Below are 14,377 nucleotides of genomic sequence, written 5' to 3' on the forward strand. Positions count from 1 at the left end.
ATAGAAAATATTTAAATTTTTGTGAGATAATATTATCAGAAAAATCTACTTATTGGCCTGAAATTAACTTTCGAACTTACACTAATAAAAGCATCTGCATGTATCACTAGCAATGACAGAAAGACTGGCACGATGCCTTTTTCAGACATACCACTAACAAGCACCATTCAATCTATGCATGGTGCTTTAGAGAGGATTTCCTCACCACATCCCTACCCAGGTAAAGACAGAGAGGAAGGGAAGGGAAGGGAAGGGAAGGGAAGGGAAGGGAAGGGAAGGGAAGGGAAGGGAAGGGAAGGGAAGGGAAGGGAAGGGAAGGGAAGGGAAGGGAAGGGAAGGGAAGGGAAGGGAAGGGAAGGGAAGGGAAGGGAATATTTCAGTTGGAAGGGCCCTGCAATAACCATCTAGTCCAACTGCCTGACCAATTCAGGGCTGACCAACAACATAAAGCATATTGTTAAGGGCATTGTCCAAAAGCCTCTTAAACACTGACAGGCTTAGGGCATCAAAAACCTCTCTAGGAAGCCTGTTCCAGTGTTTGACCACCCTCTTGGTAAAGAAATTTTTACTCATATCTAGCCTTAACCTCCCCTGATGCAGCTCTGAACCATTCCCACACGTCCTGTCAGTGGATACCAGGGAGCTCAGCACCTCCCTCTCCACGTCCCCTCCTCAGGAAGCTGTAGAGAGCAATGAGGTCACCCCTCAGCCTCCTTTCCTCCAGACCAGTCCAAAGTCCTCAGCTGCTCTTCACAGGACATTCCTTCCAGCCCTTTCATCATTTTTGTTGCCCTCCCCTGGGTGCATTCAAGGACCTTAACACCCTTCTTAAATTGTGGGGCCCAGAATTGCTCAAGGTGAGGCCACACCAAAGGTTCACCTCATGTTGGCTACATCACGGCTTTGGGGGATCGGTACTAAGCAGCGGTGGAGATCTGCAGACATCTCCACCAGGCTGAGAGGGAAGCAAGTTGCTCTTCAGCTGGATCTACCCCGCAGCAAAAATTCTAAAGAGATACTACTGGCAGACAAGGGTTCATGGTGACCTGGTTCATATCTCGCAGCAGTATAAGGACATTGAATGTATTACCCAAACTGAAGTTTTTATCTCTTTGCCTCAGAGATTACTTTGCTGCACTGTCAGCGTACATGATTTGTGTGTTTCATAATGAAGCAAACACAAAGTATGTCTTCCCTTGGACTGCCTGAATGAATGAAAACCGGAGGAAAGCTTCCCAGCATTAACTCTTTGCAGCAACAGTGACACCCTGAAGCAATGTAATGACCTGTGAAGAATGATTTTTTTTATGTCAGTTTAGATGCTCTGTCTTGTTCTCTCAGTAACCTTTCTGACTACCTTTGGTTTTTGATCAATTTAGACAATTACCTATAATGTATTTATACTGTCTTCTGGAAAAGGGATTCCTACAGGAGCTTTTTACATAATGAAAAGCTCTGATTTTAACCCTTGTCATGATTTCCATCCATTTAAGTGGACGTTCAAGCTGTAAAACTGACTGTTTCCCAGCATGCAAATGCCTTCAGTGCCAAGTTATGCTTGTAAATCAGACATCAAATATGCAGATCCTTTGACACGGCAACTGAAATGTACATTTTAAAAAGATACGCTGGCATTTAAGCGTTTTGTGTTTAGGTGTTCCCGAACACCACCAGTGTGTGTGCTTTTCATAACCCAACAATAAAGCCATTCATCAAAGCATTGTTGTTTTTTTTTCTAGAGAAGTGGAATTAAAAATAATAGGTCTGTGCAAATTTGGCAAAGTCAATAGCGCCACAGTTATAATTGACAGGAAAAACTGCCCTGATATTACTGGGCATAGAGTGGCTCGGGGAACTGGTAATGGTCAGAGCCTCGCACTGCATACTGGAGGGACCTGTGTTTTACAGTAAACTGGCACTTCTGCAACAGTGCAAAATGATTCATAAATATTAGCAGCCAATGAGAGTTCATGTAAATACATGTTAACTGAGATGCAGTTTCTTGAAAATGCATTGAAATTAAAGAAAATATTTAATAACATAATGTATAAAACATTACCCTCACTTTAATGTATAAAACATTTCCCCAACTTAGTTACTGCGGAAATCAAGGCTCCAAGAAGCACAGAGTTTATTTCCAATGTCTGTACTCCCCTTTGTATGGCTGTGAATAATTTTGTATATATTTGTTTTTTAAGAAAAAAAGAGACACATGATCCAAATCCTGTAAACTCTTGGGTTCAGACATTAGACTGCTGAAGAATTTGGTTCACATAAGAAACTAGAGAAGAAATGGGCAGCAGCTGAGCCTGCACCAAGACAGAAGAGGATCTTCCTCTGACTCCTGTTAGAAGCTCACTAAAGGAACTACGTCCTATTATTTCTACTTCATACAAGAGATTTGGAAATTGCATTATTCCTCCAGTTCCTTTGCTGTAAACCTGTAGGAAGCACCTCTTTCTCTGAAGGAGGAAAAAGAGTTCAAATACAGGATAATGAAACTGTTGTTCAGTTCTGAGAATGTCTTTTTCTATTTAATGAACGATTAATTTAGCAAGGATGTTCCAATTCCAACTGAGCCTTGGGTTCAAAATATTTTACCCCCTCCTCTATTTCAGCTGATAGTGACCGGAAAGCCAGAGCACAGAGATAACTGGTGTGCTCCTGAGAGTCCCTGGGGGAGTGCTCCAAAGGTGCCTGCAAAACCAGAGCCACTCTCTAACCGGAGATTGGAACTGTGTTCTCCATATCCCCTGCAATATCACCCCAGCGGTACGGTACCAGGCGGTTTGGCCATCATGACAGGTTGAGCGAGGCTGCCTGCAGTCCCCACGTGGACAACTGGTTCGTACACCGTCCTCCCTGTGGGTACCAAGGCCAGTATTTAAGAGCAACCATTACATATGCTGGTACCTCCACAACCCTCATTCCAGATGGCTTCATCTACTGCCAGGTATCAACAAACCATACTAGTTTGAGTAAGCGTCGTCCTTAGCATCAGTTTACATACTGGAGCATATCCTTCTACTATTTACTATATGCTCTCCTGCTTATCTCAGTGTAACGGTGGTGCTGGAGCACAGCTTGTGTACCAGTTGCAAGTTGTGGATCCAACAGCTTGGCCTGTGTTTGCTCTCATCGTTCATGGGACAGTGCCAATTCAAAATCACAAGTCATAAACAGACGTGTTTACTTACGATTGTTAATAGCACTCTAGATAGATATAAAATACTTTTTGAAAGCCCACTTATTTCTCTGCACTTAAATGCTCCACTTTTTTCTGACTTCTTTCCATCTAGACAAGGAAAATGTAAAAAGGTGTCAAAAGTTTTTATATTTATCTGCTTAAAAACAACTTTCACAGGATTTATTTTTAGTTGCAGAGTATTTCTGTGGGTGATAAGTCGGGTAAAAAGCTTGCTTCTATAACATCTAAATGTCTGATGGATTTTGTCAGCTGTTTTAAGACAAATGTGACCCTCCGATAGTCCTCATCAGCAAAATGCTTCCATTTGGATCAAGAATGACCATCATCCGCCAGCGCCGCTCTCTGCGAGCCACGCTCCGGTATTAAAGGCGAGGCTGGATGCAGCTTGACTACTTTTAATGAAAATAAATCCAGTTCTCAGCCTCACAGCTTGTTGCTGGCGCTTTTCTCAATGACACCGGGCGACGCCGAGCTGCCGCCGCTAATGCAGCATTCAGCCCACAAGAAACACCGACGGCCTCTCGCCATGCCCAAGTTTTTCCTTCCCACGCCCGAACTCCCCTTGGCCCCGCGGGTGCCGTGCAAGAGTTGGGTCGGGGGTCGGGCCGGGGGTGGGTCCGCAGCCCAGAGGGCGACCCCGGCAGGGGACACCCGCGTCTCTCCGAGCCCGCACCGCCACTTCTCCCCGCGGCGGCCCCCGCCTGACGGCTCCCCCGTCCCCCCCCGCCCCGGGACCCCCACCCGCGAGTTGGGGGGGGTGGGGGGGGGGAGGGGGGCTCCCCGCCGCTGCCGCTCCGCCCCTGCCCCGCCGCGATCCCGCGCCCCGGCCCGCAGCGGTGGGCGGCGGGGGGCGCCCGCGGGCGGCGGCGGGAGCGCGGGCGCGGGGGTGGCCGAGGAGCGGCGGCGGCGGCGTGAACGCGGCTGCAGAGCCCCAACCAGCCGCGGGAGCGGGATCCGGAGCGCCGCGCCCGCCGCAGCCGCCGGAGCCGGAGCCGGAGGAGGCGGGCGAGGAGCGATCCCGGCCGCCCGGAGCCGCCGGCAGAGGCGGGCGGCCGCGGCAGCCCCGCGGGGAGGCAGCGAGCGGCCCCTCGCCCAAAGCGCGATTTCCTTCCACCGCCCCCCTCGCCGCTACACCCCCCACAGCCCCCCCGCCCGCCCCGCTGCCTCCGCCCGCCCCCAGCGAAGAGAAACAAAACAAAACCCCGGCACCGCCACGCTCTCCCTCCTGCTCCTCTTGGCATTTGGTGGTTGTTTTTTTTTTTTTAATTTTTTTCTTTTTTTTTTTTTTTCTTGGGGATTCTCCTTTCTCCTGCCAGACTGACTTGCACCTTCTTGATAATTTCTCTTCCCCTCGTTTGTTTTTTTTTTTTTATACTCTTCTCCCTGCTTCCAAACCTTGTGTCTGTGTGTTTCAATACTATCACAACCTCCGCTAAAAATAGATCTTTTTATATACCCTTCCTCCTCTCTGACCCCATCCAACACCCCTTGTTAAGGTGAGTTGTGTCTTTTCATCACTTTTTTCCTTATGTGTTGTTTTTTTGGTTTCGTTTTGTTGTTTTTTTTTTCTCCCCCACCCCCTTCCCTTTAGGGCAGGTTTTAGGGAGGAGGGGATGTGGAGGAGAGAATTTTGTGGGGAATCAGGCATGTTTGCAAAGCCTTATTTTCCCTTGTGCAGCCTCAGCATCATTCCGGACTGCTCCCTTTTATCCCAAGGATGTAGCTAGCTGATGAAAGTGGGGAACTACTCTTCCTTAGCACTGCATGCTTGGGAGGCACAGCAACAGCAGGGAAAAAAAAAAAGCTCTTTTTTCCTTCGCCCCCCCCCCTTACCTCCCCCTCACCCCCACCCCCCCTTTCCCTCCTCCTTTCTGTGTTTTGTTGGTTTTGGGGGATTTTTTTTTTGTGGGGTGGTTTTTGTTTAGTTGGGATTTTTTTTTTTTCTTTGGGGTGTGTGTGTGGTTGGTTTCTGTTTTTAAGCGGTACACAGGGGACTTGGAAAGAATTGCATGGGGTGTCGGGGGGAGCGAGTGTGCCCGTGCACGTGTGTCGTGTGAGTGTGTGTGTGTGTGTGTGCGCGCGTATGTATGTGTGAAGTGCATTTGTATTTGGTGTTTATGGGATGGTGAGTGATAAAGCTTCCCAACAGCCGCTGTACATAGAGGCGAGGAGCACGGCAGAGACTGCTGATGGAGAAATCGGTCAGGGATGCGGGAAAGCTACGGAGCTCTCCACAGAGTTCGGTCCCTTGTGCTCCAGGACATCTTTCCATAGATCATTACTGGCACCTTCAAGGTGATGGCTCTCATTCCTCTCCTGGCTTCTCACTGGAGCAGTGCCGAGAGGGAAAACTTTAGGGCTAACGTGAATTGATAGCGTTTCTGTTCCTCCAGCAGCCCGAGACAGTGTTATTCCAGGGATAAGTGGGGAGAATAGCGTTGTGATCCAGAGCAAATGGATCGTTTGCTGTGACGTATTAGTGTTCAGTGAGAAAAAGAGAGATGAAACATTATTAGTTTGGCCGGCCAGCCAGCATTGCAGCCCGGTTTACTTCCCAGTTCCAAAGTTGGTTTAGACTGTTTTGCTTTCTTCAGCTCTTCAGCTAACTGTTCCTGTGGACGACAGAAATGTGTTTCTACAGTAAAACAGTCTGTTATAAATCTGCTGGGGAACGATTTATTATTCAGAGGCAATCAAGTAATTTACCTGTTTCGTGGACTTTTTTCCCCCCAGTCTTTTAGTGTGCTTTGAACTATGTATTTTACCTATGAGTGAGAAGTAGGGTAATATAGATTTTAGTTGCATTTTAACAAGGAGTTAAGGCATAACTTGCAGGGTGCCATTTGCAAAGTGTCACCTAATATAAAGCAAAATAACAGCCCCCTAGCTCTTTTTCATGGATTTTTCACATCTCCCTTGTTTGTTTCAAAACAAGCCGGTGATTTTGCTTATGAACTTGGAGGGAAAGCTGGCTTCACAATGACACACAGTTTGAAATATTCAGAGTTCAAAATTATTACAGTTGTCTGACCGTGAAACTTGAATTTTTTTATGAAATCTAGTGGATCCAAAGTACATGAAAGAGCACTCTGTATACGTAGTTTTCTAACAGGTTGAATCATTTTTGCATTTAAAAGTTTACAAGTGCACTAAAAAGGTTGCTATCATCTGTGTTTGGAGGCCTTCATGCTGGGTGGGTACAGGAACGTTAATGTTGCCTGTCTAGTTAACGCAGTTCCAAAATAACCTATCTTTCCACATGCTCTGCAGATGATGTTCAGCAAAGATGAGCAGTCATGGAAGTAGTCTTGTGCTATCAAGAGTCATTCCATCATTTCTTTTTCTTGTTAGCCTGAATTAAAGTATTTTACACAAGTTTGCCTTGGGATTTATTTTATTTATTTTTTTTTTCTGCTGTGGTGAAAGGAGGGAGCGCGCCTCGAGTGAGTTGTGCCATTCCTAATGCTCGGTAACAGTGAGGGGAGAAACACCTGATGTGCTTTTTGTACATCATCCCCGAAGGTATGCAGGAGTGAGAAAAAAGAGATGGAAAAGCAGCACAGTGCACTAGCAGTTTAAATAAATAAATAAGGGTGATGCACGTTAGCTTGTCAGCTGCTCTTCTGCTGAACCCTGGCTACTGGCTAAACACATTTTCTTGGTAAGCACTGCGATGTGATACAGTTTTTTTCTGATTCGATGGAGTTTGCTGTTACAATCACATGTGGCACAGGAGAGCTCTTGTTCTGTTGATAAAAATCATGCCTCCTCGTTTTAATCCAGAGGAGGCTGAAATATCCACAACTCCTGCTGAAGTCACTAGGGGTTACTTGTGCTCAGCACTCGTCAGGATTTTTTACCTCAACGTGTCAGCATTTAGGATATTTCCAAAGGATACAATTCCCAACAGATCTGTAATGTCTCATTTTGTTTAGATTTTAGGTTGGGTGCACGTAGTATGTTTACAAGTAAATATTTTCTTTTTTTCTTTTACCAAAGCAACGCTAAAATATGTCAGGAAATAGAAAACTTTTAGCATTGTTTTTTCTTGTGGGCTTTTAAAGAAAGTTCTCTTGCTATCCTTTAGCTGTCTGTGAAAAAAGGAGTGTTCCCTTCACAAACCTGTGCGCAAAGTTCCTTACGTCAGTTGATTAGCTGTTGACATTGATGAAGTAAAAAAAAAAGATGGGATTTTTATACAAAAGAAAAAAAAAAGAGCAAGTCATGTCTTTTGGGTGTTTTGTTTGTTTGTTTGTTTTTTAATCAGAAGAACCGAAAGACCAGAGTGCTTTCAGCTGGATATGAAAACGCTGAAGCAGGGTTAATGTTGAATTTCTTCTGGTTGTCATTCTCGTTGACGTGAATGACAGCACACCAACGCTTAGGTTATTCTGTAGCGTACTAACCTAGATTAAACATCCCTTTAATTTACGTTTTGAGGCTTGGATAAAATCTCAAACCTTGGATTTATTCACCCCTAAAGCCTTTTTTTTGCTCTTGAAACAAGCCTTAAAAAAAGCTGTGAACTGCTATAAAGAAAGTCATAGAGGGAGAGTTGAGAAGTCACTCTGACTTTGTGGAGTTTATTGCTATAAAAGAAGGTGGGATTTCTCTCTGCTGTTAGCCAACTGAAATGATTTTCTTGTGTTATTGCACTTTCTTATTCTGCAATATCAGTCTAAAATACTTAGTCCAAGGAGTTTCTATTCTATGGATGTGGCGCTCCCACAAATGAAGAACGTGTATATTTGGTCTTGTCCTAAACTACAACTACTCATCAGTTTCAGTATCATTTTGTTGCAGGGCAAAATTGCTGTTTCATTTGGAGGTACTTATTGAGGAAACTATATTGATCCTGGATTTTCTTAAATTTTTAAAGAAGGAAATGAAAACTATCACAGTGTTGCCTGGGATTTTTGGGGATGGAGTGCAGTGGTATTATCTATATCCATGCAGAATGCAATCACAGTATACATTAAAAAGCAGTAGCATAATCCATCTGAAAACAAATTAATCAATTTTTCTTTGTAAATCCCTCTTTACTAGTTTTAAATGGTACTATGTGTGTACTCTAATCAGAGTGTATATCTGTAATTTTAAAATGTTTAGGTGAATGAGGTTACTTTATGCAAAGCTGACTTTTTACTTGTATTTTGTCTGCTAGGAAGATACTTTTTGTAATAAAATAGATTTTGTTTTTTCTGCTGTACTTGCGTACACATAGAAGAAAGTTAGTATTTTCCTCCTGGGGACCTCCCAGAAATTCTTTACTGTGAGGGTGGTGAGACACTGGAACAGGTTGCCCAGAGAAGCTGTGGATGCCCCATCCCTGGAAGTGTTCAAGGCCAGGCTGGATGGGGCTTTGAGCAGCCTGGTCTAGCGGGAGGTGTCCCTGCCCAGGGCAGGGGGGTTGGAACAAGGGGATCTTTGAGGTCCCTTCCAACCCGAACCATTCTGTGATTCTATGTGTAACTCTGAAGAGCCAGGCGCTGAACAGAGCTACAAGCTCTTCCCAGCCTTGGTGAATGATTGGTTGAGCGTCAGGGGTAACAAGTGCTCGGGCACGGCAGGGAAGGGAAGAGCCTGGCTCTTGGGAAAGCAGAGTATCGAACTATCTGCTGCTGGAGTGGCTGTAGGCTTCAGGGCTAAAATAGCACACCGCTTCCTCACCCTTAACAGCACTAAACTCCTCTGTCTTACAGTCTGCATTCAGTGATCTGCTTGGTTTTCCCTTTGTATTAGAGTAGATATGGAAGACATAATTACAGGCTATAATGCTAACACAGCTCTCTGATGGCAACTGTTTGTAGGAGGTCAAATGGAAAATAATGGTGGAGAGGAGTCTCCAGCTACAGAGTTTCTCCTTTGTAGCATGTTTTCATTTACACCGGTTTTCCCTGGATTTGCATCCAGCTATTATACCCTACTTGCCTGTGTAGGCTGGAGGCTGCTTTGCATGGAGAAAGTTTTCATAGGAAGAGGAAAAACAATATTATTGTTAACTTTGGACAACACAATGTCACAGCTCCACCAACTCCAACCAAATGCAAGAATAGCTGTGGCGTTGTAGATAAAACGTTCAGAATTTGCTTGACATGAATATGAGGTTTCACACTTCATGAGAGGAGAGATGTTTTTAAACGTAATTCAAAGGGAATGCTCTTTTCAGGATGAGACTCCGTCTTAGTAATTCCCCATGACCACTCTTGTCCTGTGGGATCTGTTTGGAGCAGCCCAGTTCATTGCTGGTTAAAGTGGGGTGGGGCCAGTTTCTCCCATTCGATCCACTACTGTAAATCCATGCTTGTAACTGGGTACCTATTCCAGCGCTGCAGTGGTATCAGTAACAAAATTTAAGCTTTGTTTATAGGGTAAAATATATAACGCACTATTGATTTCTGCTAACGGGCAATGCTTTTAACAGGGTGTATGACTCCAGTCATTTTGATTACGGATCTGTTTACCTTGCTACATCTGTGACTTTCTCATCTACGCATTAGATATATTTAAATCCTTTAGACACTTAATAGGCTATAAGGAATCAAACTGCTTTTCTTATAAAATGATCGATAAAATCCTAAATTTGTTCTTTCATTTGTTTTTTGGGGGGTGTAGATGGTTCAGGACTACACCTTATTTGGTTAAAATTTGTCCCTTATTTTGCTTAAAAATAGTTACTAAAATATTTATTATTAATAATTTTAGACAGTCTCTTCTGTATGCATTTAAAAAAAAAAAGTTTAGTTTCATAATGAGGTTTTAGTGTAGGCCACTGAGGTGTAATGAGAACTTAGCCCTCTTAATGAGTAGTTGTTATCATGCTTTCATTAATAAAAATGACATATGTAGTGACAAAGTGTTTTTCAAAGTTACTGTCACTTTGTATACAACAATATCTTTTAGAATGAGTCATCTGGAGCTCCCATAAAGATTTTTTTTTTTAATCTGCACTGAAAGTAGGAAAATTTTAAGCAAATCGCAGTGGTAGAATTATGTGAGCTCTGACGGAATAAACCAGCCATGAATGTATGGTTCCCTTATCAGTCATACCATCGCCATCATTTCACCTGGGTGAGTTGAGTATAAAACACCTACAAGCCAGCCTTGGCAGTTTGGGACAATACCTTTAGGTCATGATGGCTGCTTCAGTAATCTGGGTAGAGCTACACCAGTACTCAATGACAACGCGGTGAAAGACAGGGAGCATCAGCAATGTGGTGAAAGACAGACAGCATGAGCTGGGCTTAGAAGACCCTTCAGGAAAACCAAAAAACTGTTTTTCTGGAGGAGAAGTCAGCACGTGGCCATGATGTACTGCTAGGCTTCCTTGGACTTAAGGACTGTTTCTATACATGACAAAGTCCCAATAGTTTACCAGCAGTGCAGAATCCTAATTAAATTTATATAGTCCAGCAGAGGCTGCAACAGTAGCGGAAAGGGAGAATTTCGCAAGTGTAATGCTAGTACTTAAATAAGAATGTGAATTGTTCCTTCTCCTGTTTTGGTACCAATGGAGAAGTGTGTTCTGTTTTGTTTGTTTACCTTTTGAAAAGGATTATACGTTTGGGCTTATAGTAACGAATGGGGAGTGATTTAGACTAGAAAAATATGGAAATTCAAAGTTAAGGCTTATCTTGCACTTAACCATTCCAGAGGCATGGTCTATGCCTTGGGAGTTCTTGTTGCAGCCCTGACAAACATCTCCTAAAGTGGCACTGCGTGTGAGACTTGCGTGATGCTTTTCCTACCCGCAAAATGCAATAGTATAGTTAAGGCTAAATGCAGCAGTTTCTACTCATGTTGAATATTTCCTTGACTTCAGTGGGATTGCTTGCCTAAGCAAGAGGGCCAGAAACAGGCTCATAGAACAGTGACAATAGGGAAGGTGTGAAGTATCATCATTATTATTATTATTACTACCTCAGAGAAGGTTATCTTATATCAGATGGCTCATATTCCAGGCAGTCTGCGTCACTAGACCAAAATTCCTTGGCACTTTCACTTGTTTTCTGCAACATGTCACCGCTCAATTCTGTGAAATAAATTGAAAGTCCTTTCTAAAATCTGAGGTCTAAATAAAGAGCATGTTAAATATAGGAACATTTAAAATACATCAATTGTATGTGATAGTTAAATGGTTTAGCTGTATGTTTCTGGACGTACAACTATGTGCAAGAAATTATTTTTTCTATATTTGGATTTTCACCTAATATAAAAATACTATATGAATTCTAGAAACAGATAAATACTTCATAGGTAATTCTTTACATGTCAGAGATGACATGTGGAAGAAATTCTTCACCATGAGGGTGGTGAAGCACTGGCACAGGTTGCCCAGGGAAGTTGTGGATGCCCCATCCCTGGAAGTGTTCAAGGCCAGGCTGGATGGGGCTTTGAGCAGCCTGGTCTGGTGGGAGGTGTCCTTGCCCATGGCAGGGGGGTTGAACTTTAAAGGTCCCTTCTAACCCAAACCAGTCTATGATTCTACATTACAGACATCAACTAATTAGCCATCGCAGAACTCCCCGCAGCCTTTGCATTTTGTAGTACATAGAAAAAAATTTAGCAGCAGTAATAGTAAAATGAGAGATCAGGAGAGGATAATTTATTTTCCTTCTCTTTTCTTTTTATAGTTAGCTTTCAGTGGTAGAGACCAGAAAAGAATTGTAGATTTGACTGTTCGTAGACACCGGCTTAGTTTTAAGACTCCTTACACTTCTTGAGTGGGGATCGGTGCTTGTATTAGCATTTGGGATTGGCAGGATTCCCTTGCCTGGCAATGCGGAAAAATCTGGGAAGGGTAGGATTTTGTGATTCTTTCAAGTCTGAAGGTAAAATCTGCAGTGCCATATGGATAATATCAGATCATCCACTCCTCTGAGATCTTTACAGTCTTATTGCAGAGGCAAACTCAGGCTAGGTCTTCAAGGCCAAAATCTTAAAAGCAACTTCTAAATTTGCACTCTCACTCCAATTTTGCTTGTGTGTGGCACCTTTATGTGCAGCCTAGAGATGTAAGCAATGGGAGGCAGAATTGGGGAGAGTAAAGTAGCTGCAATCAAGGAAAAGATTTAGCAAAAGGCGTAACAAAGCACATTTATAAGCAAAAATGCAAAAAGGAGTCCTTAAGAAAGAGGATGGAAGAGGGAAAGGCATTGCACAGAGATGGAATTAATAATATTTAAGAGAATGCAAGAGATAAAAAGCACAATACAAATATCAGAGGTGGAGGCTGTATTGGAAGAAGGACAGCACAGCTAATGGTAGAAGGTGAAAAGACAGGCTGAAACTATACTTTAAATTGTACACTATCAATATAAAGTATAGTTTCAAGATCCGCTTAAGTTGATCTAAATTCCAGCTGCTTTTGCAAAGGGAGACCTGCACACTCCTCCTTCATTCCTTCCTCCGAACGATGTGCTGCAACTGGTAATACAAAAAAGAAAAATTCATCTAGATCAGATCCTTGATCCAGCTGACTAACTGCTCATATTAACATTACAGCTGCCTCAAGGCAGAGGCGGGGGGGCAGACATAGGAAAGGGCAGCATAAAATTGACTTACACTGATGATGGATCTGTGCTCTTGGTCTGAAAGTCCTGGTGAGATTCTGAGTTAGAAATTATTTAGAGGAGAGGCTGGCTAGGAAGACTTGCAGTGGTAACACAAAGAAAGGAAGAAGCCACCTGGGACAGTATTTATAGTGAGCAGTTTAGACGGCTGCATGCAGAAGAAAAAAGATGCTCAAAACACTTAGGATGCAAAATCAGGCATTTAAAAGTTACAAAAAGCCGGTGTTAATGTTGCCTGCGTGTTTAATTCAGCACCCATAGGCACGCCTGCTGATGTGCTCTTTAATTACATGATCAAGTGTGGCTTTTTCCCCTGGGGACAGCTTGCAGAGAGGCAGGGTGGCAGAGGCTCCGGGAGTACCATATCCCGTGCGAGTGGGGACCCTGTCCCCCATGGCCCCTGTTGAGCCCAGCAGTGACTGTGACTTGGTGCTTTCGTCACCTCGTTGGACCGTGTATGACAAAGTCCAGTGCTCAGCAGTCCCACCAGTAGCAATACGCCTCCCTCTCGCTGCCTTCCCGTGCATCTCCTTCATGGCCCCCAGCGTATTTCACACTGACTTGTACTGCTTTTTATTAATCTGGTATTTATGGCTCCCAAACAAAACATCTTTCTGCCTCTTTGCCTCATAGCTGCACCTGCAATGTGCTATACATGCGCAGCATGTGTTAAGTTCCCTTTTAGATGGTAGTGTATGCTTCAAGTTTCTCTTGGAATAAGAAGAAACAAGATAGAAAAATAAAAAGAAATTCAGAATAAAATGCCTTCAGAGAAAAGGAGGCACAGATTAGAATATGTTTTGTAATAAATGAAATACAAAACTCTTAGGTCGTATTGGCTATCTTTCTAATGATTTTTTTTTTTTAATATTAAGTGGGGAAATTAGATCATGCACAAATACACACACGCGCCAAACTGCATTATGGACTACACTCTTTGAAGGAAAGAGTTGAACAAGAACAGTTTACCCAGCCCTGTGAGAAATAAGATGCTGGCAGATGATGTCATGCTTGTCTAGACTAGAATAAAAGATGTATTTTAAAAACTCTTCGCTAACTTGTTTAAATAAAATATTTTAAAATTCTAAGAAATCACGAGTGCTGGCTGATGATCTTAGATTTTACTTTGATCGTGTTCTATGGGTTCTGGTGTCTTTTCGTAACGTATTTTTAAAATGCTTCTTTTTCTCTCTTTAAGCATATCTGTAGAGAATTGCATGCTCATAAGAAGGTATGACTGATTCTTCTGGGTTACCCAGTTCAGTCCCTTGCTCTTGCAGCCAAGATATCATGTAATTCCTTTCATGTACTGATCAAACTCCTTCTTACAACTATTCAGGGATTTTTTTAGTTCCCATACTACCATTCGGAGGCTATTTCAGTATTCTGGTTTCTTTTCCCCGTAAATGTGTTTGTGGCCTGCTTATATTACTTCGTTCTTGGTCGAATCTTGTACTTGAGCTTCGATGGCCTTTTCTGCACAGTGTTTACTGCCCTGAAGTATGGAGCAGTCCTGCTTGCTGTCTTCCTGTGCTAGGCTTAAAAAGAAAAGTTCTTGCCTGACAGAGTTCAGCTCTGGTGAGGACTGCTAAATTTT

At 43.3% G+C, this 14,377-nt stretch overlaps 1 protein-coding gene across 13 annotated transcripts in view; it reads left to right on the forward strand.

Moving 5' to 3' along the window:
• Window positions 1-4,020: 4,020 nt before the first annotated feature.
• LOC141739324 (poly(rC)-binding protein 3-like) overlaps window positions 4,021-14,377 on the forward strand; it is a 539,898-nt gene continuing 529,541 nt past the window's right edge. For 10 of the 13 annotated variants that reach the window (XM_074576357.1, XM_074576359.1, XM_074576355.1 and 7 more), the window contains exon 1: window positions 4,021-4,704. The gene's annotated coding sequence lies outside the window, so the exon portion shown is untranslated. The remainder of the gene's footprint in view (window positions 4,705-14,377) is intronic. The other 3 variants (XM_074576373.1, XM_074576376.1, XM_074576374.1) reach the window with 2 other exon arrangements.

Source organism: Larus michahellis, chromosome 2, assembly GCF_964199755.1.
Source record: "Larus michahellis chromosome 2, bLarMic1.1, whole genome shotgun sequence".
Lineage (NCBI taxonomy): Eukaryota > Metazoa > Chordata > Aves > Charadriiformes > Laridae > Larus > Larus michahellis.